The sequence below is a fragment of the Anser anser genome (genome assembly GCF_964211835.1).
Source record: "Anser anser genome assembly, chromosome: 3".
Taxonomy (NCBI): Eukaryota; Metazoa; Chordata; class Aves; order Anseriformes; family Anatidae; genus Anser; species Anser anser.
The window spans coordinates 113,038,139-113,063,914 of NC_139722.1; the positions used below are offsets into that span (position 1 = coordinate 113,038,139).

The 25,776-nt window shown below is 47.5% G+C and overlaps 1 protein-coding gene across 1 annotated transcript in view; it reads right to left on the reverse strand.

Moving 5' to 3' along the window:
- Positions 1–25,776, reverse strand: part of RIN2 (Ras and Rab interactor 2) — a 349,998-nt gene that overhangs the window by 308,914 nt on the left and 15,308 nt on the right. Inside the window, exons 2-3 of the mRNA XM_083832276.1 lie at positions 16,932–17,161; positions 12,920–15,125 (exon numbers count right to left, since the gene is read on the reverse strand). The gene's annotated coding sequence lies outside the window, so the exon portion shown is untranslated. The remainder of the gene's footprint in view (positions 1–12,919; positions 15,126–16,931; positions 17,162–25,776) is intronic.

Consider the following 25,776-nt stretch of genomic DNA (forward strand, 5'->3'; position numbering starts at 1 on the left):
GAACCAAAAGGGGTAGAAATGACTGGAAAATAGCAAACAATATGACAAAAGAGAACTCAAATCCTCTTGACTACAAGAACTTGGACTTTAAAGCTCCCTGAATTTCATAAGATAGAAATGCAAGATTTAGCAAGTCTATGAATATTTTAATTGAAAAAAAGCACCAAATTTCAGTTTATGTACATACACAAGCATACGTATATGCACACGAACTAGGAATGTATATGCTCTGCCACCTTCACTGGCCTGTCCCCTCTCGCTGAGGCTGAGCTCAGATGCCACAATGTAGTTTAACCTGGACCAAAGGGAGACTTGCTGAAGAGCCTGTCATGCCAAGCAAGCTTGCCACCCTTTTGCCTCTCCTCCAGACCCCGCTCCTAAAAATACTCGTGCTGGTGCCAGCAGTGAAGCACTGCTAAGACAGGAGCCGTTTCGACATCTGGCTGCAGCACCGTGCCGAGACTCACACTCACTGCCTCACAGCACGCCCAGCAGAGCCCCAGAAGCTTGCTTCCCAGGCAAGATAAGAATATTTCATCTGGCAAAAAGATGGCTGGGCACCACTGTGAGGGTAAGCTGCAAAGGCAGGCTTTAAATACATGAAAGGCTGCTGCAGAGAGCAGCGAAAAACTTGTTTTCCATGGCTGCAGTGAACAGGGTGAGCAGCAAGGGAGTAGTGATGGAGCGCAGGCTGGATGTTGAGAAGCTCTGCAGCAGGACAGCTAGCAGCCCTCAAGAGGGTCCCCAGAGGTGACAGCTTGCATGCGTGACATGTGGAGAGGCTGAGAAGGGAAGGAAAGGGAGAACGAAACTTCAGGCACTTTATGGGAAGGTGCTGGAAGTTTTGTGAGAAGCTTCAGAGATGCTGGTTTGTGCTGCTATGGTGGAGGCACACAGACAGGTTATGTGGAAGGACTCGATAGCTCACTGCAGGGCCAAAGGATGAAGGATTTGGGGCAAAGGCCAAGAAAAGCCCTGGCAGCACCTTTGGCCTGGTTTTGGCAAAAGATGGGGGAGAGCAGGAAGCTGGCAGGGCCCACAACAGCCCAGGGCCGGTGGGATGGTGAGGAGCAGACAGCCAACGGGGGGAGATGTCACGTCGCACACAGTGCTGTGACAGGCATCAGTGGGTGTAGGAGCCACCAGGGCCCTGGTCAGCACCTCTGACACCTGCAGGCACTGGTGGAGCTGAGTGGGCATGGCCTGAGGCCAGGGAGTGGAGCAGAACTAGCCCAGAGGGTTGGAAGAAAGCTATGCAAAGCTATGCTGTCATAAGTGAGCAGCAGCTCCTGCAACAGTGCTGTGCCCAAGGACTGGGCCATCTGCTGCCCGAACACTGCATCGCAAACCACACCAGAGAGCAGCTCAGCGGGATGCTCTCCAGCATGGCATCACTATGGCAGCAGTGCCGTGAGAGGAGGAAAGGGAGGGCTCCTCATGTGCTTGCCATAACGGGAGGAACATCCTGGGGTGGAGGTGGCTCCTCACAGCGAGCTCTGCACCCACAGATCACCTTGTGCTTGCTTGCAGGCATTCAGGGGAGAGTCCAGTGCTGCATGTGCTTCCCATGACCCAGTGGGGTCAAGCCTTAAAAGCAAGGCATGCTGAAAAAGTGTGCTTAAAACTAAAGCTGATTTCTAGCTAGCTACCTATCCCATTATTGTGTTTTTTCTTCAGAATGTCATCCCAGCAAAAGTGCTGGAAATTACTTTTTTAAGGGCAATATCAGAAACTTTCTCCTATCTCCAGGAGCAGGAAGACTTTTAAGAAGACATCAAGATATAGGCAGCACAGTAAGAGTTAGAAAGGTTTCCACATCCTTAACATCCCTGGTGCCAGGTGTGGGCTGGGGTAAGAAAAAGGTGCTGGAATCTGGATCATTTCTTTCTCTTAAACTGAGATGATACAGAAACAGTATCACAATGACTATTTTTGGGTCTGCCTAAAAACACATAGCTGTGTTTTCTGACATAAATTATGAACACTGCAGAAATCCAAACATGTCTTTTTGTAGCTAGTCATCTGGGCAGAAAGCCAACAAACACCGAGCTGCCAAACCCAGCTATTCAGAAACCATGAGTCAAGCCCCCCAGATCCTGAGGTTGACTCAAGCATTGTGAGGCTTCAAAATACAAGGTCCCATGGTGCTGTGCTCAGGAGAAAGCTGAAGCAGCACCATCACTTATGACTGCCTTGCTCCCCTTCTCCATGTGGTGCCAGTTCCCCAGCCCTTGGCCACATGCATGGCCAAGGACCCGAGGGAAACCCGGGTCAGAGATGCAGAATAAAAGCTGGTATTGGCAGCTATCTATAATGATAACACACACTTGGTGCCTCCAAGCACTGCTCTGACAGGCGCTTTTCAAGTGATTTGCCTTAGCAACGCACTCATTTTAACTAAAATTAAACAAGACCTTTTTTTTTTTTCAACATTTATAGTGCAAAGAGTAAGCACAAGAGACAACCTAAACTCTGCAGAAGTCACAGTGCCCATAATTACTACTGAAGCCTGCAGTCCCATCCCATCTTCCCAAGCAGTGTACAGACCTCAGGACAGCAGACAGAAATAGGTTATTTCCCTCCTAGGTGTGCAACGTTGAGACAGAGGATTCCTTAACGTCTCTGTGGCTTTATGGCTGTCAAAACCAGAAACCAGATTACAGTACTTGAATCCTTCTTTAGTATTTTGACTGCAACAAGCAACATTCCAAGTGACCTGTCACAAACATTCAACCTCAAATTACTTGAAACAAAAGCAATGCAAGGAACAAACCCTTTTCCTATCACTTTTGAAACAGAAGAATAAATTGCTGGTTGCCCTTCAGATATCTGACCAGTGGGAGGGCAGAGAAGCAATCAGAAGATGTCCCAAAAGGCACTGCTGCTGTAGCATTGTCAGTGCTAGGATGCTCTCACATGATGGAATCAGCACAAGATGTGCTTTCTCAGCCTTGGGTTGTACCTTTCCCAGAGGTCTCCCAGGGCCTTGTCCTACGCAGAGGTGACCAGCTGATGTCTTCAGACCTGGCTAAGACATGTCAGAGGGCCTCTTGGTTCCAGGAGGCCATATCCTGCACAACACAGGGCACCACTGCTGTGTCCTACCTGGCCTGGCTACAAGGCTGGGCACAGGCAGGAGATGGAGCAGGGTGCAGAGACAGTGAAGCCATCAGCAGGAGTGCTGCCATGTTACCCAGGGGAGCAGGCATGTACCCCACACACCACAGAGTCAGCTGGTGTTAGCTTTGTCCTGAGGACAAAAGGAGAGTTACCTGAGTTACCCTATCAAGAAACAACAGCAAAGCTGTTATACTGCCAGCTTGTTATGATATACAAAATACAAAAATATTCGGGGGGGGGGGGGGGGGGGGGGGGCACGGCATAGAAAGACTGCCTGAATGCCATATCATGCAGTATGCTTGTACGAGGAGCACTGTGAAATGCTTCAGTGCAATACTAAATTAAGCCCACCTTCTTGTTCTGCAAATGCCTGCTACTGTGTGTACAAGGGAGCTGCACGCACGAGTAGGTCCGTAATTCACATGCCCGCACAGGCACTTCAGAAGCAAGGTACAGTGTGCAGCACAGGCAGTACGTCCTTCCTGAAGGCAGCTGCGGGCTCCTTTGCGAACCATGCAAGCCTCATGCACCTGGCCTGAGCACAGCTCCAGCCTCCAAACACACGTTGCTTTTTTTCCTGTGGATTTCAGACAGCTGAAGACGGACAGGTATTTTAGTTACCTCTGAAGCTAGCAGGAAGAAATGAATGAATCCTGAATGTGGAGAACACCCACTCCTGAGCACAGAGGCCTTCTGTCTCACCTGCTCCACTGGCAAACCCACACTGTTTGACAGGGTCAGTTCATATTCCGCTTGCAGGAATTCGGGCCACACTTGCTGTGCTCAGGAGAAGCAGCTGAGCAGTGGTACAATTAGCCATGCTGGCATTCTGACATCCTCCCTGCACCCTTTTCCATTTGAAATACATTAGTTACTAAGGAAACAGCAGTTCTGTGGCTTGGTGCGCTGCAGTGTCCAGAGGTAGAACTGGACCGTGCTCTGCCTGGCCGCAGCTCCAGCAGCAGCCTAGGCGCAGCAGGACCCTCAGGCATCCCTTGGGAGCATCAGGCTGCCCACCTGCCCAGGTGCTGAGCATGCACCTTGGGACCGGACCAGCAAACATGAGCATGCCTGCTCGCTCGCCAGAGCGCAGGTTGCAGCACTACACACAGGGAAAACGCTGTTGCTCAAAAGCAACACAGCTGAGTGAATCCAGCAAAGCAACAGCTGATTTATATTCAGTCACAATTTGGCTACTTGCATTATGTTTATAAACCTTCATAATTTTCTTTTTTCCTCTTATTTTTTTCTACTCACATAAAACAGCCCCCAGAAAGGGCAGAGCAATCAGACCTTTTTTTCTTAAAAAAAAAAAACACAACCAAACAACAACAAAAATCTGTTTGTAATGGATCTTTTAGCACTGAAGAAGAGAAAGCAAATCCTACTAAAGAGAAAAGGCACAAGTATACCAACACGAGCCTCTGCTCCCTCCCGCCACTAATGTGCACCCAAAACCTCACCAGAGTGTCGTGGATGCACCAATTTGCCCTGTAGCTCCACAATCTCACTTTGCTGTCCCGTTTCCCAAGACTTAATGCACTTACATATAAAGGAAAAACAAATTAGCTTAGGCTAATGCATTTTTCCATTGCCAGTGGGCAGTGCTGGAAAAGTATATGGAGAAGATCAAAGAGATAGGGTCAGAAAGGAGAAAGTAAATGTTTATACCCTGCTAAAAAGAACAAACTGCATTCCTACTGCTTAGGAGCACACAAAGCAGGCCAAACAAGCAAGCAGATCTGTCTGCTCTAAGGCAAGGCTACTTCATAACACTGTTCTCACCACGTTTTGCAGGGGTGCCGCATTTGCTCATGCTGCGCCTTGCTCCACATCCCAGGCATGTGCCTCCTCCTCCCCCTGCTCCCTCTGCACTCCCAGGTGGGACCAGGACAGAGCAGGCGCCGAGGTGCCCATGCCCTGCAGGCATCTGCTCTCTGTCCTCCCCTTCCCCATCCTCACTGAGGGACTGCCACACTACACTGTTTTGGGGACACAGCAGTCCCTGTACTCTAGATGTTTAATAGATTAGTGGAAAAGTCAGCTTGTCATACTGCTTCCAGGCCCCAGCATTGGGCTTGGGAAAACACAGCATAAGCTGCAGTGCTCGTGGGGCCTGAAAAAATACGCTGAAACACACAGGAACACTTGGGAGGCAACCTCCAGAGCCATTGCGACAAAACACCACCAGAAAAACACTCAGCCCCTGGCACCCATCTTACAACTTCTGAGGCAAGGAAGTGTTTCCACCACTCTACAAGAAGTGCCTTGCCTTCTAGCAAGCTGCTTCACCCCTCCCTGCAAGATCTGTCCCCTTTCACCCTGGAGAGGAGCTCAGGGACTGATGCTAGAGGTGACCAGACTGCAGAACAGGCAGTTCAGGTCCCAGCCCTCCCTGCTGCCCATCCTGCAATGCTCAGAAGCCCCTGCCCCACTGCCCGGACAGGCTCGCATGGCTGGCTGCTAGTCACCAGAGGCAGAGGAGGGAGCATCCAGCACCATCTGACAGGCTGCGCAGGGAAGGCACCCTATGGATGTTAGCAATGTCTGCAAGGGGCCAGCAGTGCCTGCCCTCGCTCCCCTGCCATGTGCTGGTTCTGGCCCTTGCCCCCTCCCTCTTCATGGGCTGCACAAAAGAATCCTCCCAGCCTCTGGGGGGTTCATTCACTGCTGTGAGTAATCAAGTGCCTGGGAAGAAGGAACAGACCGCACAGAAAGATGGCGATTAAACAGGGCGGGCTGTCATCTGCTTGCACTTAACCTGGCTGCGCAAGAGTCCCTGGAGCATGCTTGCTGCACCTTGAGGGTCTCCACCCTTGGTTTTGCTCTCTGGACACTCATAAAGCCCACTAGCCATGTGTGGATGCTGGCTCTTGGTCTGGAACAAGTGACACTGGGAATAAATCCACGTGCAGAAGTGGGGCCTGCCATTTCCCTTCACTTTTGGCAGATGAACTAGGGAAGGATTTACTAACTCTTGTTAGCAGCATGGATCCAATTGCAAGTATTCAATTCAACATCTGATGGCTTAACTCAATACCAGGAACCAAAACATATTGCCTCCTGGCACAAGCAGGAAGAATCAAAAGCAGTGGTGTGCATTTATTAAAATAGTGCAGCAACAGCAGAGTCACCAAGTCGCAGGATGTCACCCACAGGCAATGTCACGAGATGGGGGGACAGGTGGGGGAAGAAAGGTGCATGATATCTGCAGTCTGAAAAGAGGCAGGTCTCATGCACCTGGCAGATACAGAAGGACGGATGACCCACCTGTACGAGCACACATGCCCCATGTGCACCCTTGCCACCACCAGCCATGAGGACCTGGCCACCCACACCCCATTGCTCATTGAAGCTTTGGGCTTTTTCGGCTTTCTCCGCAAAGCAGCAACAAAGAGGAGAGCAGAGCTCCCCCAAGGCAACTAATCTGCTTTGCTGTCTGCGGCTCCCTTTGACAACTTTTAATGTTCCATATTTTCCACCCTAGAGCAAGTCAGGAATTATGTGACGCATATTCACCTAGATAGGCATAGCTTGGAAAGGGGCTTTCAATTGCAGGCTGCAACTGAGTTTTCCAGCCCTGGGACTGCTCAGTCCCAGGAAAGATGTCATGTCACGCACAGGGCTGCCTCCCTACACAGAGTCCTGCTCATGCTGGGGTGCTTCTTGCACGTGAACACAAGAGACGAGCCCAGGATCTCTCCTCACCTCCACGTCTCCCCTGTGTTCAGAGCAAGCAGCAGAACCATCTTAGCAGTTGATGCACAATTTTCCAGAACCCCTCATGTAAATTAAAAGGTTTTCTGCTATGGCTTCTTGCTAGCATGCTTACAGACACAGACAGGGATTTTCTATACCAAGCTTGAATCAGAGAAGAGAGGGTGAGATGGGAGACATCCATCCTCTTTCCTGAAGGCAAAAGTACCCATATCCTAACGTTTGCAAAGAATTACTTAATTTGCTCTTAAATTCTACTAGAAACTTTATTCCAGCACCTCACTGCCCTTTCATTTGTAAACCTCCTCCTTGTGCCTAACGAACTGCCTCAAGCAAGATCCAAACCCACTCCATCCTTTTCCCACCCACAATAAAAACTCATAGAAAAAACAGTGTTTCATTTTGGAAACATTTTGTAAAAAGAATGTAACCCCTGTTAAACCCTGATGAACAGAAGGCATGTGAGAAAGCGACCCAAATAGCACAAAAAAATATAGTCTTAATTTCAAGGCAGTTGAGAGGGCGTCTCACCACAGGCACATAAAGAACACGGACGTAAATCTGAAGAGTTACAGCCCTGTCTACGTGTGCTATCCAGCTCTGCAGCTCTGGCTGGGAGCCCACAGCCCAGAACAGCCTGTGCAGCAAATGCCAGAGAGGTGAGAGTGGACGATGGCTGCGCTCTGCCGGACGCCAAGGGTGTCTTGCACCATGCTCAGTGGCTGGGGGCAGGCACGGCAGTGCCCAGCACCCTTCCATACCTCACCCACCAGAGCACATTTCTCTTGCTGCCTGCTTGTGCCCCAGGACCCTGGGGCTTTCTCAGCCACTGCTGGGCAGGGTGCGGGCACGCCGTCAAGGTACCAGTGCAAAAATAGATCTGGTGAGGCGCTGGAAGCGATGCTGAGTAATTACTGTTCCGAAAGCTATTATTAACCTTCAAACAGCAGCTTTTTCAGGCCAGAGGCTGCTGGATGGGAGACAAATTGGTGAAAACAGGGAGGAAATGGGGTTACCTGAATTAGGTAAGCATTCTCGGCTGCCCTCCAGCTAAGGGGCAACGGGAAGGCTGTGGCTGCTGCCTTACGGAGCTCCCAGCCCACTGGAGCCTGGACACAGATGCTGCCAGCAGAGCCTAGCTCCTCATGACATGCAGCACACTCGTGAAGGACTCATCATGGAGTCAGGCTCCTACCTGCCTGCCCCTTCCACCCAACCCACAGCCTGCAAGGATAACAGGTTCTCTTAGGCAAGTGCCATGCTGTCTCTTATTAACAATGCTCATGGCTGCACTCCGGGCAGGGGACCCCACTAAGGGCTGAGAGGGGACAGCCACATCCTGCCTGGCGCTCCCTGAAGTGTCCCTCCTGCACGCACTGAAGGAGCTCTCTGTTTTAAGTGGTTTCTTTGCATGGGGAGATGAGAGCTGCGTCCTCCAGTGTAAGTTTTCCGTAGGCCCTTTTGTTAGGAAGGGTGACTTACAGGAATTCCATTGTGAGATATTTTCTCGACGTATTTTTAGACAACAGAGGTGCTGGTCCAGTGAGTCACTGCCCCAGTGCTGCCCTTAAGCTGGAAGGCAAAGCAATGGGATCTAGCTTAACGGATCGCTTCGCAGCGCCATTGCCATGACGCTCTGCTCCCAGACATCGCGAGCTCTCATAGCTGCGCTTATTTCTGTCGCTGCATGTCTCAGTGACGTGTTTTGCTCCCTCCTTGCATACAAAAGAACCAATGCATCCATCCAAAAGCCTTTCACCTCAGCATTACTGCACCCCGTACTTGATCCGACAGTGCACAGCAGCGTCTGTTTCGAGCACGGCCAGGCACAGCAGCACCGCTGAGGCATGCTCCAAGGCTGGGCTCAGTGCATTGCACCATTTCACACTCACTCTTGTTGTGAGAAGAGCACTGTGCACATTTAGTACTGCTACAGCATCGTAAAAATGAGCAAGGTTTGTGCAGTAAGGGAAAATCCTGGTTCTGTTCAGCTTGTGAGAGGCGTCTGCTCTTTTGCAGCGCCTGCCGCCAGGTTTTACCCACTCTGAGAAGGCAACACAATTAAAACTAGCACAGAAGGCAAGATTTTCCTGGCAGCGTAATGGGCAGGCACCTTTGCTGCTCAATTTGACACATCTCGTGATGGGAGCATCCCGATAGGTCTACAAAGGGTTAGGGACAGGAGAAAAAAAAAAAAAAGACATCTTCTGACATTAATTCCTCTATAAGCAGACAGTCTAGAGCTACATGTGAGTCACACGAAACCTCCCCAGATCGTAGCAACAAGACAGTTTTGGATATGGGACCTGCCAAAAAAAAGTGTGTGACAAGCGGCTGCAAAAAGCTCCCAGGGGGGCACCATGTGGGGCTGGTGCAGCCACCCAGTGCCACAGGGGAGCAGCCATGGTGACTTGGCCGCTGCTGTGCTGAGCGTGAGTGCAAACCACCTCCAAAACCCACAGCAATGCTTCAAGAGGCCTTCACCGGACCAGCAAGAGGCAGAGAAAGGAGGGATAAAAGCATGAATCACCTTATTTCCCAGTAAATCACCACCTAGCAGCTCTTATTTGAACACAAAAGACATTCACCACTGTAGGAGAGAAATCTCCTGCTTTGCAGTCATTTCCCTGCAAGAGTGCATAGAAAGATGCTCTTAGCCAAAGTTTCATTTAAATCTGATGCAACCAACCAAAAATTTTCAATGACACATTTTGTTTCATACCATTGACAACATCTTTCAACAACTCGATCATTGGTTTTACTAAGAAGAACCCATGAGCTAGGTATTTTCCTTTTCATACAGCTTTTAACACGCAGTGGCTCAGGACGCTCAGCTCTGTGGCAGACGGCACTGTTCATTTGTGGCGTTTGCCCCATGAACCAGCCTGGGGTCCTTACCCTCCTGGCCGAGCCCTGCCGTGCACTGCAAAGAACCCCCCTGCATCACACCCCCATCGCAGTAAGCATCGCATCCCCCCCATTGCATCCCCCAACTCCACATGGTCACAAGTGCTCAAGCTTGGATCAGCACTTGGCAAGAGCACAGCTAAAAAGCACCATCTGTGGGCAGACCTTTGCTCATTTTTCAACACTAATGATTAAAAAAAGCCAGTGTGCAAGCAACTTTTAAGAGATGAGGAAACAAAGAAGACGATTTGAAGAAAGATCATGGCAGGATGCATAGCCACATCTGCTAAAATTTACCTTAGAAAAATTGCTTAGTAAAATGGTAATCATTCAAAAATATGTTTCTACAAATAAACAGCAAGACTCTTTGAAAGGCAACATTTAGGTCTGTGCAGACACTAAGTCCAGAGCTTTGAAAAGTTCTGCTCTAGTTCCTTCCTCTGCTGGATTTTCCAAGCCAGAGGTTGGCATCCTCAGCTTCTTGTGTTTGTTTCAAAGCTAAAGTGTTTCAGAAAAACAAAAAACAACACTAAACACTCACAAATGAAAACTGAAACAGCAAAACAAAAGCCAAAATGCAAAACAAACCCCACCAATCCCCACGTGTGACTTCAAAAGCAAAGAGCTCCCCGTCCCACCAGTGGGGCAGGAGGTACATCCATCAGGGAGGGCTGTAAGTGCTGCTCCACACTGTCCTGAACATGGAATTTGGCTAACTCAGTGGAGAAAACAGCCCTGGATATAAGGGACTGTGTTCTTGTGGAGACCGACAGCAGCAGCAGTGTGGGATGGGCGAGGGGATCGATGCGGAGGTTGGCTCCCATAGGAGGCATTGCTCGACACCACTCTGAGGCTCGTGGGACAAAAAAGGTGTTTTCTTCTCATTTTCAGGGACTGCTGCTCTCTTGGTGGTGCACAGTAATAGTACAATGGACTTTTTCTGTGGGTGAAAGCAGAGCTGCTGGTGTCAAGAGCCAAAGGGTGGCACAATGGAAGAAGACACCCAGCAGAGCACAGAGGCAGCAGTGCTCTCTGCCACAGGACACTGCAATGCCTGTAGCCATACAGGCTTCCAGAGGGACCTGAGGGTGAGCTGGGCCACCAGCAGCTGCCAAAGAGTAGTACCACAGCTTGGATGTGACTTCCTTTCACCCAGAATGGCAGCAGTTCATCGGCAGGTAGGGGTGTGCTCATCTTTAGCAAAGAAGTTTTCCACTTAAAATACACACAAAAAAGACCAACCTACACAAGGCAGCATTGATAAAACTTGTTTCACTAGTTCAGAGCAAGAGCTGGGCATGGGTGAGACCCCAGCCTCCACGGGTACCGGAGCAGAGACCTACTGCAGAGGGATGGTCAACAAGAAGAGGGCTTGCTGAACCGAGCACAGCTGTGCCTAGGAAATAAGGGAGCAGGTCAGTGAAGTGTTGCAAGTTATTGAGTCCAAAACCTGCCACCATGCAGCCACCAACATGGCACAGAGGGAGCTGCAGCCAGCATCTCAAACAAGATTTGCTGAGAACAGCTCTGTCTAAATCAGAGCATTTTTAATTCAGAACTCATCACACCGGCTCCAAAGTTGGAAGAAACTGGGAGGTCATCTATTCAGCCATAATTTTGACAGAGATTCTTTGAGCACTTAAATCAATAGTCATATATTATTTGTCCTTGAATTCATTAGTATTTACCCTATCAGATTAAAATAATCCCCTCGCTCTCCAAGTGGCCTGTTCTAGTAGCATGACTTCTCCATGTTATTCCACCTGTAAAATCCTACTTTTTTCAGAGCAGTCGAGCCCTTGGCTTCAGTATCTGAACAGAGATGCTGGTAAGATACCTACTGATTTAGGTTTTTTACCTTTTTAATTATTGCCTCTTTTGGGTACAGTAGTCAATGAAAACCAGCAGTACATTTTTGCAGGACTCCTAACATAATTTCTGGTTGCCAAGGAGATTTCCTTGGGAAATTTTCTATTGAGAAAATAAAAATCACTTCTGAAGAAAAATAAGACCTGCAGTAAATTGCCAGAGTACAAGTGAAAATTACAATACATAATGATTTGCAGCCACTCCATTGTCAGCTGGTACTTTAAACAAGAGTTATGGGAAATATCTGCATTCAGATGCAGCACGTCATCCTGATACCTGCTGGGCACCTCTCGCAGGCTGCCTGCTATGCGTGAGCACCACAGGATGCTCACAGAAATCCCACCAAGAGGCATTTACTGTAATTTTACAAGCGCATTGGTTGTAAATGCGCAACCGCTTGTTAGCACACAGCTACACTGTGGGTGCGTGGAGGCTGCCAAAAATGTATATTGAACTGTAAATAACCAAAGCCATAACTAAAACCGCAGACTAATGAGCTCACTTTGCTGCAGGGCTGTACCACCAGTCCCTCTGTGCCATGCTTAACATCGCCATCTCGCCCCAAGGACTCACAGGCTTTTTACCCCTGGGCCCTTGGAGAGCCACTCTCGGGCTGCAGCTGATGGATGGTGACCAGGTGGGCACTGGCAAAGCTGCCTCCCATGGGTCAGGGCAGGGAACAGGGATGAAAGGGTGAGAAAGCCTGAGCTTGTAGAAAGGGGCTAGGCAAGCAGCCACTTGCTCATCATTCCTGAATTTCATCCCTCTACGTTTATAAATACATTGGGAAAAAAACAAGCAAAACCCAAGAAGACAAAACGAACCCAACCACCGTGTCTTTTTGCTAAATAAGGCCATTTGCAGCATTTAGGGAAAAAAAATCATTCCATCTGACTTCAGATTTGCCTTGCCACGTGGAGCAAAGAAGAGCACAAGAACAAGACTGGTTGGGTAGAGCAGTCCAGAGGCAACCCCATGCTCACAGCCTGCTACAGGCAGAGCCCCCACGAGTGGCGCATCAGACGTCACCAGAGCACAGGGCAGAGAGGAGCCAGGCACAGTGCAAGGTTTGCAGCCAGCACAGCTCTGCAGGGTACCAGGGATGCTCTCAGTGTTCAGCCCTGCACCAGCTGCACTGCAGGTCTGGGCACCCACTAGTCACGGTCAGGCAGGGAATAAGCACGCCTTTCTCTTGGGGTGAATAAAGCTGCTCTACCGCCTCCTGCCTCTCCCTGAGAAGCGCACACATTTACTTTTTGACTTCTGAAGTGACTGTTCTGTTTTCATCTGGCATTTGCTAGCCTACCTTTCGGGATTCAGAGGCTGGTGGAATTTCTTGTGGCCATGCTGGTTTCAGGAAGAAGCTGTGGAGCAGGCAGAGAGGTTCCAAAGGGCTGCAGTCCACGCAGGGCTGAAGTGGGACTGACTCATCTCCTGCAGGTCCCCAGTGCCCAGTGGTGGGAACACAAATGTGTGATGTCCCACAGGACCACACCAGCAGGACCAGGCACAGGGCAGCCCCTGGTCCCGTCTCTCCAAAGGGCCATGCGTGTCTGGGGATGCGAGTCCAGCTGCAGCAACAAAGGTACAACTTCATGCACAGCAACCTGTGCATCCTGGCCATGTTTAAAATGATGTAAACTCCACAAGATTACATGAAGCCCTTCACTCTACACTGGGTGTTGACAGCTCTTTTAAATACAAGTAAAGATTGGATTGGGCAGACCACAGCTAGCATTTCAGCTTTTTAAAAAGTCAAGTTGTTGCCACCGTGAACACCACCTGCTTGGTATCAATGCTGTTTTTCTAAATGAGCAGTTATAAGCAAAAAGCTAGAAGGGGAAGGCTTCAAAAGACCCACGCTGTCTGCAGCAGTCTCATATTCTGGAGTAATGCAAGCATAGCAAGCATTTGGATTGAGAACAACAATCACCATCACGGTAAGGACAGCTGTGGCACAAGCATCCTCTCTCAGACAGTGGCGAACAACAGAGAGCAAGGGAATGGTGCAGGCCTAGGGCACAACCAGCAGATATATGGACCCAGCGCAGCCTTTACCAGCAGCCAGCACTTGGAGATTGCCAGAGCTGGAAGCTGCCTCTGAACCCCTCAGCAAAGCAGCCACTGGTGGGTTTAGGCCAAGGATTTGTTTAATTGTTTTTAAGCGTTTCTAGTTTTGTCTTCCCTAAAATGTCAAAAATCAGAATTTATCACTTATCCAAACAGGGGCTAAACTCTCCCCTTGCATGTCAGGGGGACGGAGACAGGTGTGAGCAACTCCAGGCTCCGGGCAGTGAAGGACACACATAGGACCACACGCTCCATCCAGGTGCACCACATATTTTAAAATGGACACTCCTGCAGCTAGACCTTGGGAGCCAGTTCATCACAAAGCTGCTCGAGTGACCCCAAACCAAACCCATGCACTCGGAGGTATTTTACAGTGTTTTTTCTCATTGTAGGAGGCACCACATCCCTGGGTGAGCTCACTTTGTCAGAGGTACCCCCACCTCTGAGGCAAGGCAGAGACACAGCTGGCAGCTCCCATGTCCCCTTCCTCAGCTTGCCCAAACTTCCTCATCTCTCACGCTCACAGGAGAGTGGATCTGCAGACTGCTGCTTCCCAGCTCCAGCTGCCCAGCTGCGGTTCCCTGAGGCTGCCCTGCCTCTGATGAGTCCAAACGTCACCAGCTGCAGGACGCAGAGCAGCTGCTGCACATTGGTAGCCAGCACACAGAGTGGGTGACTCATGGAACCCCTGAGAACAAAAACATCAGGAGAGCAGCCTAGCATGAGCTTCCAAAGGAGAGGTGGGTGAGCTGCACGGGCAGGTGTTTCAGTTCAGGCCTCTTAGTTCTGCTCTGTCAGCTGTCTTGTAGTACCTCAGGGGAAGATGAGCAAACAGGCAATGGGCTAGCATTGCTTGTTTTCTTGAGATCCTCCGTGCTTTAAAAAGTTTACTAGAGGGATGTGTTCCACTTGAAAAGTGACTGGTAGCTGACCTTTGCCTTAACTTGACCTATGTGGAGAGATGGGGCTGCCCAGCAAAGCAGAGGCCAAGCACCAAAACAGACGCAGACACTGCCACAAAGACAGGTGGGGCATGGCCCATGGGAAACATCCTCATCACGAGCTTGCTGGGCAATGTCTAGAACTGAAGTGCAAGTTCAAGGAAGCATCTCGACTTACTTCTGGCAAGGAGCACACACACTGGCAGTGAACATCCTGCTGCTGTCTGCCCACAGGAGTCCCTCGCTCAGCCAGGGTTACGGTGTGAGATGCACAGAAACCCCACTAGCCCTCTTTCTGCTGATGCCACATGCAAACATCTGCATCCAATGGCTTTGGTTGGGTTGTTTCAGCATTCAACAGCACAGGTCTCCAACGTCATAGTTCCACTTTCCCCATTTTCCTGTCTTCTGAAGTTCCAGGAAAGCGGTGCCGTGGTGAGTAGCCCCCAGATCTCCAGCAAGCCCCTCCAGGGTCCAGCATTGCTCTCACATGGGAAACTGCTAAAAGCAATGGAACAGGAACATATGTTACGGCAGGTGGAGAAAGTCAGGATTCTTTCACCTCACAGAAGGAAAAGTACCCAATTGCCACGGCATGCAAGTCAGTAGTGAATTATTTGACAGTCCTCAAATGCACAGCTCCCCATACCTTTTAACACTGTTAAAAGTAATGGGCTGTCCAAAGCACTCTGGACAGCATGGGAATGACTGCTCCCTAAGACTTGGTTTTCAGCATGCCCCCTGGAAACAGCGGGGGTAAGACCCACAAGTGGCACTTCCGCAGCGAGCCCCGCAGGTGCTGGCAGCGCATTTTGCTGTGCTGTCCTGGGCCGCACCACACAGCTCTGGCTGGGACCGCAGTTGGAAGCTGTGGTTCTGGTCTGTCTCCAGCTTTCACAATGTTTTCCACTTCAGATCCTGGGGATTAAGTGTTATTTGGTATTACAAGTGTCTGGGCTGTTCAGAGTGACCTGTGTGTTTGGGAGCGCCAGGAAGAGGAACATCCTGCTTGGGAGGATGGAGTCGGACACCAGCCTCAGCCACTGCTGTGTCAGAAGACCCAAACATTGGATTTCCAGTGCTTATGAAAGCTAAAGCACTGGAACATCCCTAGGGCTGGAAAACAAACAATCTGAAATTTATCCCCAAAAGCAGATGCTGCTGACTCTGATGAGCAGTAGGTTGTTGACTGTCAGTTTTTGTGAGTTTGACATGAATCATCTGGCAGTATGGAAGAAAAGTAAGGGAACCAGTGAGCAAAAATGCACAGCCATTGTTACAAAAATTAAAGAAAAAAGAAATTAGTCTAATTTCACCAGCTTTAGGGATTGGGCAATTTTCAGAAGCTTGAACTACGTATGTATCTCCTTTTCTGCCTGGATTCATACCACCTGCTCTTGGAAGTGCATTAGGAACAGACTCACCTGAGGCTGTGATCAAAAGAGAGGTGAGCACACCCATGGGGAATTTATTCTCCACTGATGATGAAAAGCAAGTGGGAGCAAGTTTTATATCTAAAATGAGGTAGGATTATTGATGCTCTTCGAATTTCAAGTTTGAATTACATTTTGAGTGCCTGGATTTAGACATTCTGTTCCAAGAGAAATGCTCAGAGCTGTACAATTCATTACATATAAGACTGAAAAGACTCCTGTGCTTATACATAGACACTGCCTAGTGTATCACAGGCAGCACCATTTACACACTGCCGTGTGTTCTCCAGCCATCTCACTGGCATGCAACACTCAGCAGCTGCCATCTGCGACGAGGGGCGCTGCATGGTTTGCAGGGTTGTTTCCCCACCCTGCAGCCAGATGCCGCTGCAGAGCAGGGCACTGGGAGCAGAGACCAGGGGACATCTCCCCACAGGTCTCCAGGAACACGGGACAACTCCTGCAGGCACCGAGACCACGGACACAGGGTACCCAGAGGGAGAAGAGTGCCTCTGGATGGCACTCAGCAGCTCGCACTGCACCTAGGGTATATGCCCAGCAGCAGCTCTTTGCCAGCAGGCCCTCTGCTCCTTCCCCTGGGCCAAGCAGCGATGAGCTCCATCCCAGGACCCCAAAAGCCAAGTCTGAAGTCTGTGTCTCCCCATCACGTTCTTCAAAGCGTCCTGCTGGTTGCAAATACAGAAAGGAAAGAAAATATACATCCCGCTAAGCCACTTAAAGAAACACTAGGTACTGCTTGAAACTCTGAAATCAAAAGCTGTAATCTGCAGCAGGTTGCTTCCGAGCAAGCTGCCGACTGCCGAGGTGGCCTGACAACAGCCCTGCAGTGCCAACAGGGCTATCAGGATCTCACCTTCCAGCGTCTCCAGGGCAACTCTCCACAGCCCCCAGGTTCTGCTTCGACAAAGTGCCCAGGTTAGGGATCAACAAGCAGGAGGGGACAGCCCAGGGAGGAGGAGAGCCCCCAGGATTGCTCTGCATCTGTCTGTCCAGAGACATGTCTGCTGCAGTCACCTTCACTGCATTCAGATGGCACCTTGCTTCTGGTCTTCTCTTCTTTGCTGCTGTTTCACGTTTCTTCAGCTATTCACAAAACAAAGACAGGGAGAAATATTTAATGGGATGATATCCTTGCAGAAGATACTTGGAAAAAAAATAATCATACATCATGCATTTGCAAAAAAAAAAAAAAAAAAGGCAGCTCTGAAAATACATAAATCAATAAAATAGAAAAAAAAAGTGCCAAAGCTGAAGTTTTCATTTATATGGAGAAAACTGAATTATCTTAAACACCGTTATCTCCCGAGCCTGATAAGCACACGTATTTGGAGGATGACCCTCTGCTTCTCAGAGTTCCTTTTCTGCCCAACACAATCCATTGGTATGACAAAGTACAAAAACAAGGGCCAAAACTGGGGAGTTGAATTCTGCCAAACTCTCCTGTTTTGTTTTTTAAGAGGCACCTTTGTCACTTCCAAGTTCCCAAGAGCAATGCAGCACGCAAGACCTCCAACAAGAATAAATTTATTCCTACACAGATATATGTTCCACAGCATCATGTAGGATACAGAAGATCCATGTCAAATCAGATTGGAAAGAGCTACCTGCAAGCGCTGCCTGGCCGCCTGTCTGCGCAGAGCTTTCCATGCTGCAGAGGGCAAGCCGAGCAGCACAGCTTCCACTTTTGCCTCTCCCCCCCCCATTTTTCAGAGGGGCAGGCTGCAGCTAACACTGGGGACACTGCAGATCAGTAGCTTAAGTGACTCCAGACACTTTGTTCATGGAGTTTGTCAGTTCTGCCAGTTTCCATGATCTACTGAATTTCTCAACCGCTTCTGCCACAGCTCTGCCTAGATAAAGCACACTATTCATAGATATGTCTCAGCCAATGTCATACATCTCCAAAAAGGTGGCATTTCCACAGAATCAGGCAAGCTGCTGCTGCGTTAGGGGTGCTAGCAGCTGACGCAGTGAGAGAACAGCCCCACACGCCCCCTGGGATGCCTGCCCTTGGCTGCTGCAGAGACAAGGTCCTGGACACGGGCTTCTCACCAGCAGAGCCTGCACTTATCTGGCTGTCGCACAGGCTTGAAGCAGGCATTTAACCACACAGGACAACAGCATGCACATGCAACCCATGCAATTGACTCCCAGGGTCTCTGTGTGTTCATTACCTTATTTATGTAAATAGCATCAGTATCACACAGGTACTGAAATCAAAATTGGGATTTCATTGATTTTGACAGCACAAAAAAGTTTCAGAGAAGAAAAGGCACATTACATTAGCTGCGTGCTTCAGAGAACAGAAAGCACAGCTCTCAGGTTTCAAAACAGAGATTTGCATGTATTTAAGTAACCCTACTAGCGGGCAGTGCATATTCACAATGAATGTTGATTACCAGCTCTCAGCCTAGGAGACAGTAGCACAAAGAGCCTTCCAACACCAGGGTGCCACACAGCCAAACCTGCTCCAACACAGCTATAAACAGCTATTTGCATGCAAGCTTATTTCCCTTGGCCATCTGTACCTCTTGCTTTTCCTGCAGCAAGTATCCTATCAGTGGCCCTTTTCTAGTGGTAGTGGTGCAGGAAGCAGTTTCTCGCCTGTGCACCTCTAGGCTCTGCAATTCATAACTTCGTCTTTTCTGTAAATTATGTGATTAGTGAATAGCATGACATTCACTGCTCTGTAAACAGCATTCTCCTCTTTCACCCAAGAAAAGCCTACAACATATGGCAGGAATAATGCAAACCGACATGTTTTTCTTTGAGAAAGTTGTGAGCTAACAGAGTTGGCCCTGGGTTTCCCAAATCTGAAAACCAGTTGTGTATTCAGACCGCATGAGACTTGCTCTGTGGAATATAACTCGTATTTGTCCATATGTAACATACAGGTGGAAATGGCTCAGTATGAAATGGTAGTACAGCGTGCCATCGATGTGCCTCCCTCCACTGGCCATTTGGCAATGGCAATACTGATGCAACCCAAAGAAAAATGGCACAAGTGGCTTTGAGGAGGGAAGAGGTTAACTGGAGAAGCTGTGTTAGCCAGTGTCCCATCATGAACAGAATTTTGTGTTTGTTTTGCTTTTAAATAAAGGTTATAGTAAATTAAAGGTAAGGTTAATAAAGGAACAAGTACAATCACCTAAAACTTTTAAAAAATACTGATATAAATCAGGATTTGTGCATAGACGTGTACTCTCCAGCCTGCGCCCATACTATTGTCTAGGAATGAAAGTTCTGATGTAAGGGAAATGATTGAATTTGCGTTTCTTTGTACTCAAGAAATACAGGCTCATCTGTATTATGCAGGCCATGTAGGAATTACAGTTCTCAATTTTTTAATTTCCTTGCTTTCAAACTGTTCGAGCAATTTGAAAGGATATTTTAAAAATACTCATTTACAAAAGACTGAGTTGCATGCAAGCTGAAAAAAGTTGAGATTGGTTAAGATTCGGTATTAAAATGAATAAAACCAGAGGCACACAATTCTGATTCAATTAAACATCTTGAATGCTTTCTATGCAGTGTTTCACACTCATCTCAGCTGTAGAAATGCTGTGAGCTGTTCGCATCAGCTGCCCCTACAGCACTCGTACAGGTGCTGCACTTTGCACGGTGGAGCTGATATCTGCTCTTTTCCCAGGCGTCTTGGGATGCTGCTTCGTGACACGAGATGCAGCATAGGACTGGGCTGCAACACAGAGCCTAGCTGCATCAACATGGGGCTGAAACACTCGTGGCCGTAACACAGTGGGACCAGACACCCCAGGTGCTGGGCTACAAAGTGCTGCTAGCAGGCAAAATCACACACGAGTCAACACCCCTCAAACCTTTAAGACAGTTATTACCGCTGCTATGCTTCTCTAGCTATCAAGCCTGAAAGCTCAGAAGGGGAATAATTTCAGGTGCAGACAGGCAAGCACTGACCCTCATCCCCTCAAGCCCCAGTGCTCATATCTGCAGACCTCAAGGCTGCAGGAGCAGTGTCCTGCACCTGGCTGCTGGCACACCGAGGTGAGCGGATGCATCGCGCCAGGGCTGCCACTGCCCCTGTGTTGGGGAGACTCAGCATCTGGCCACAGGGAGGACGGGAACGCACTAAAACTTGAGTTTGCTTAAAGTGTGAACCTGATAATAGACACGCAACAGCCATACCTGACTTTGTACAGAACTGCTCTTGTTTCACACAAAAACAAGATGACGGATTAAGCGTTCTCTTATAATGCTCCCATGTCATTTTTGCTAAAACCAACAAAGGAGCAAAATTTTCTTATGTGCACAAGAACTTTACTGGAAAAGTGAAGTTAATACACCTATTTATTCACCTATTATTGAAATAGAACAAAAATACAGAAATAAAGCAGCGGTTTATTTAATTTATTTAATTTAAACGTTAAAAAAGTAACTATTTCTCATTCAACTACAGAATATTGTATTAGTAATGAAGTTAAACAGTTTTAGTCAGAAAAAACAGAGGCCTTTAGATAGAATTCAATTTTCTACATTCAAATCAGCTATGAGAAGAAACAAATAACCAAATCTATTTCCTGTCCACAGCCCATGGCAACTTAAACACCCAAGATTCTATTTGGGACTCCAGCAACACTGTGCAAAACAACATAAGCCAGCTTCTTTCTGCATATTTATAAACTAAAAACAGAAAACAAAAAACCACCAACCCAGCTTTATACGACGGCATTTAGATAAGGCACATTCCTAATGAAAAAGGAAAAACGTATAATTGGATGATGTGGTATTACAGTATTATTCTCAACAACGATGCAAAGCTGCACAGAGATAAAACAGCTGTCAGATAAGCTTCATGATTAATACCAAGGAGTCTTTGCTTTCAGTTCTGTTGCTCTTTCAAGATACTAACCAAAGTCACAAACTAAGTATGCAAACAACTTTCAGAAGATGAGCAATGCAGCTTTTCCTTCCTACGATCCTTTCAGAGAGAAAGAAAGGCAAGAACTTCACTGCAGTTTAACCTTCAACTCCAACCGCTTTTTTGGAAAAAAACATACAAAACTAGCCACGTTCATTTATAAAATCCACTTAGTATGCATTACTCTGATTCAGGGAGGACTAAGCAGAAAACACACTAGACTTCCAGTTCCAGAAGCCACACGGATGAAGCTACGGGTATTCACGTAGCACGGTCCGGCCCCTGGCTAGACCATGAGGCCCTCAGCCAGCACACAAAGCACCAGGCAGGACCTCAGGTTAGCAGCTTCTGGGCACATTGTAAAATGGGACACCAGCCCTTGTTAGCGTAGCAACCACATAACCACCAAGTGATTATATGAAGGTGCTTTATTCAGCGCTGGAAGCCGGGGCAGGTGCCCAAATCTGGCTTCAAGTCCCGTTACTTTCCAGCCATTATTTATACATTTAACATTACGTAAGGCATATATATTCATTACAGGTTGCAACATCAGCCTCGCATTCCATTCTAATTAGCTCTCCTCCCATTTGCACATGCGTGGTGCTCTCTGGTGGTCGTCCAGGTGGTCGTCCAGATGAAGTAAGGAGTCTTCCTCTCTGCTAAACTTTTCACCTTTCTCACTCGACGCATGCTCCCTCCGCTCCTTGGTTCTGCTTCAACTCATTTCAGCACTTCCAGGCCCTTATCCAAGGTCAGGTTGTATCTGTTCCCTCCCAGGGTTCCCCTTCAAAGATTCATTTGACTGTTCAGTATACTCCCTAAGTTTCCCAGTATACATAGATTATTTGATAATATACTCCCTAAACTTCCCAGTATACATAAATTAATTGATAATGTAAGTACATTCGGCAATGCTTAATTATACTGTATGACCCATCACCTAAGAGACATTAATAAAACATCCATTCGATTCTCCCCAACACTAACACCCTCACTGCGGGAGAGTGAGCAGGGAAGAGAAAGGGGAAAAGGCTCGAGCAGCATGGATGCTGCCCAGCCAGATCCAAATCACCCCTTGGCCACCTGGTCCTGCACAACAGATCCACCCCTGGCTCCCTGGGGGACAAAGCAGTCACCCCTGCAAGGCACAGCAGAACTTGAATGCCAAAGCCCACACCTGGCTGCACAGGAGTGGGATTGCTCCTCAGCACCATTTCACTGTGGTACTCTGAATACTGCATTGAGCTCTGCTTTTACATTGTCAAGGAAGAAAGGCCACAAGTTCCTCCAGTGAAAATTTATTTTCCACCACAAAAAACCTGGTTCGGTCTCACAAAAACAGCATCTTTACCACTTAAATCAAACAAGATTAAGGCTTTCTGTACAAACCAGCTGTGACTGCTTCACTCGCCAAGTTTTGAAGTCATGAAAAATTCAGGATTAAAAATACAGCAGAACATCAGGGAAAAGTTCTGTCCTGTCAAAACAGGGCTGGCAAGCACCAAGCCCACCCCAACTGTTGCTACCTCATTTGCCAGGACAGCTGCAGCAGAGGTCACTTTAGCAGACTGGAAGTGCCTTTGCTTCCAACCCAAAGAGGTAACCGCTGCTGTAATGGGAACAGGTTGTTTTACAAGCAGGACTGGAGCACCAGAGGGAAGGGAGTGGAACCCAACGTCTTAATGGGTCATCTTCCATTTCACGTGGATGGCAATAGGAGGTGCCAGCCCTTTCCAAATGCAACTCTTGAAATGCTTCTGAAATGCCCAAATGCCCTTCTGCAGCAGTAGCTTTTAAATGGAAAATGAAACATCTTAACAATAGAGAAGTACCCCTTCAACAAGCTGAGACAAAATGATATTCACTTAGAAATGTGTTCATCACAGAAAGCAGGATGAGAAATGCATGTGCTTTACTAGTACATCAAAGATTGTCATCAAGAAAATCCACAATGAGTTATAAATGCAAGGAAATTTCATAGTGTTTATGGGAGAAGCAAGTTTTTTCCTGCAAACAGATGTGAAAACAAGGCGGTGAGAACAAAGACCTTGTTCCCTAAAGTAAATTTTCACTCATCCCAAGCATTTTCCATGGCAAACACACACTTCCCTCCCTGTGCAGAACGGAGGGTCACTACCAGCAGTTTGCTGGAATAAAAGGCTTTATGGACCATGAATTTTAAACACCAACTTCTGACAGCTCTGCTGATTGCTATTAATAGGGCAGAAAGCAACCCATAGATATGCAAACAAGAAGAGATAGTACGGTCTCCCTAAGTGGTGTAATCCATCTGAAAAGCAAAGACATTTCAATAAAATCACCCAACACTTCCCATTACACCCAGCAGCATTAGCTACTCTTAATTCTGTGAGAAACACTCCGTAGCCAATAACTTAGGCTCAGGCGAGGATCTCAGTGGAGTAGTAATTTATTCGCGATTGCAATGGCGGGCGCCCCACAGGCAGGAGCGCACCTACTAGTGACATAGTACAGTTTATATACCTTCTTTCTCGACGACCGGGACCCTCCCCCCTGTTTCCCCACTGAGTGGGGATTCCAGGTTCACAACCTATCCAATGCTTCACAAACAATACATGGCCTTCAGTTGCCAGCCTGTTAAATTTCAAATTTCTTTTGACTTTTTTTACTGTTTGAAGTGGTAACGTTTCTTCACTTATCTGACTTAACACCGTGATTTTCACCTAATTGCTCTAAGGAGTCCGGTTGTCTGCATTTTACAAGGTTGTCTGTTAAGCTTTCTTATCACTGCAAGCATATCTCAATACCACATTCCTTCCCTCTAAACAATGTAACTCTGCAAAAACATTTTTATTCCCACAGTGTGACAACCCATCTTTTATCTGGAACTTTCCAGACTTGCTTCTGCACATCACTGAACTCCTTCTGTTTCCAAAGGGGGAAAAAAAAATGTTATTTCAAGAAATATTTCTGGGGGAAATATTAACATAGAAGAAATTCACCAGTGGGCTTTTTGTTTCTGTGTTGGTTTGACGTCCCCGCTATTTCCAGCCCAGGTGTGCAACCTCCAGCTCCTCCCCTGCACACAGTGAGCTAAGAGTCCCCAGCTGCAGGTGAGCCCTGTGTAACATAGGAACTCAGCATTACCAGGTCACTCCAAATTAAGCTGTGGGGTTGCTTCTAATCCAGCTCCTCTGGACAGGGTGGACGGCGCTTGCAGGGCTGCCCTTGGCTCAGTTTGCAGCACAGGAGTTGTGCACAGTTAAAGTGGCTCCAGAAACCAAGCAGCAAGCACACTGCCTGGCACTGGAGGAGCCTGTGTGGGACCAGAACTGGATTTTGCTTGTGTTATAACTGTCTCAACAAGGCCATGCACAGAAAAGCCCATTTGGGTAAACTTCAGTATAGCATCTTTAATGGCCAGAGCAGAGCATTTGACTTTGCAACCTCAATTTTTCTTCAGTGAGGTTATTAGCACATAATATATTAACTGAAAAAAAATAATTCAAGTTCAATCCACCAAAAAAATCAATTTTTATATGAGCTAACTGATTTCCAAGGTGTTTTCAGGGGAAGAAGCTGCTAGCTCCATGCCTCGTAGTGAGGGCTGCTCCTGCAGAGAGCACCCAGAGATGCTTACATGTATCCATCACTGGGACAATTCCAGCATATCCATACAACTGCTCTCGGAATGCTCTGATCATCGTCTCGGAACGCGCCAGCACAGAAATCAAATAGAACACATCTCCAGCAATGCTTACCATTGCCATCCTGCTAAACATCTGCTATAAATAATCATGTTTCATCAATAATACATAAAGAATGTATTCAGCATGGGTTGTGAAACAGATGTATATTGAACCATTCAATGAAAATGAAATTTCCATAAAGAACAAATGTAGTCAACTTGTACTAAAGCAGGAATCCTGCATTCAGTAAAAGCCAGCATAAGTAGTTTTGTAAATTGGGAACTTTGTTTTTCTTTTTAAACTTGTAGTTGTCCTTGTTTTCTGTCATTCTTATTATTGTTTTTCACTTAATCATTCTCCATGCTCTCCACAGAAAGAATGCTTGATCAGTTCTTCCAAAAGCCAGCAATAAGCAAATTAAATCCCTTTGGCATCACTGCACAGAGCAGTTGCATAACAAGCCCAGTATATATAGAAATTGCATTCCAAGTGTTTACATAAGAGCTCCAAATAACACAGATGTAAAAAAAAAAAAATCAACCCAATTTACAAGCCAGCCCTGCAAGCGCTTTTGTGTCTGATAACTTGCAGCAAGTGGATCAGCTTACAAGTGGTACATGGTTAATATTGTTCTTGTGCTGTTTACATAACTGGAAAAGAAAGATTAAAAATTGAAAAGGCAAAGTATGTGTAAAATAGTGATTTGCTCATCTTCAAGACAATGCTGTCTTTAGCCAGAAAGACTGACACAGAGGCTGATGCTTTAAAATAATACAAGCTATCTAAAATATTCTCTAGTTTCTTGTATTCATGCAAATCACCATGCACTCTCAGATGAGACTTCCACAGGTATTTCTGCATGCTCTTCTCCCAGTCTTAGTTTTAATGCCTGCATCACAGATCAAGAAAATCTAAATTTGTTCCACAAGCGTTAAAGCAACTGAAGTCCTAAAAGCAACCATTACTGGGGGATCCAGGCTTCTAGTAATTCAAAGACAAAAAAAAAAAAACAGTAACTGCACAATATAACGCTCTCCTATGCAGGAGAGGGATGCTGCGTGCTGAGGAGGTTGCTGAGGATAAAGTCACATCAATTCTAATCCAACCTATGCATCTACAGTCTGAAGGCTATACGT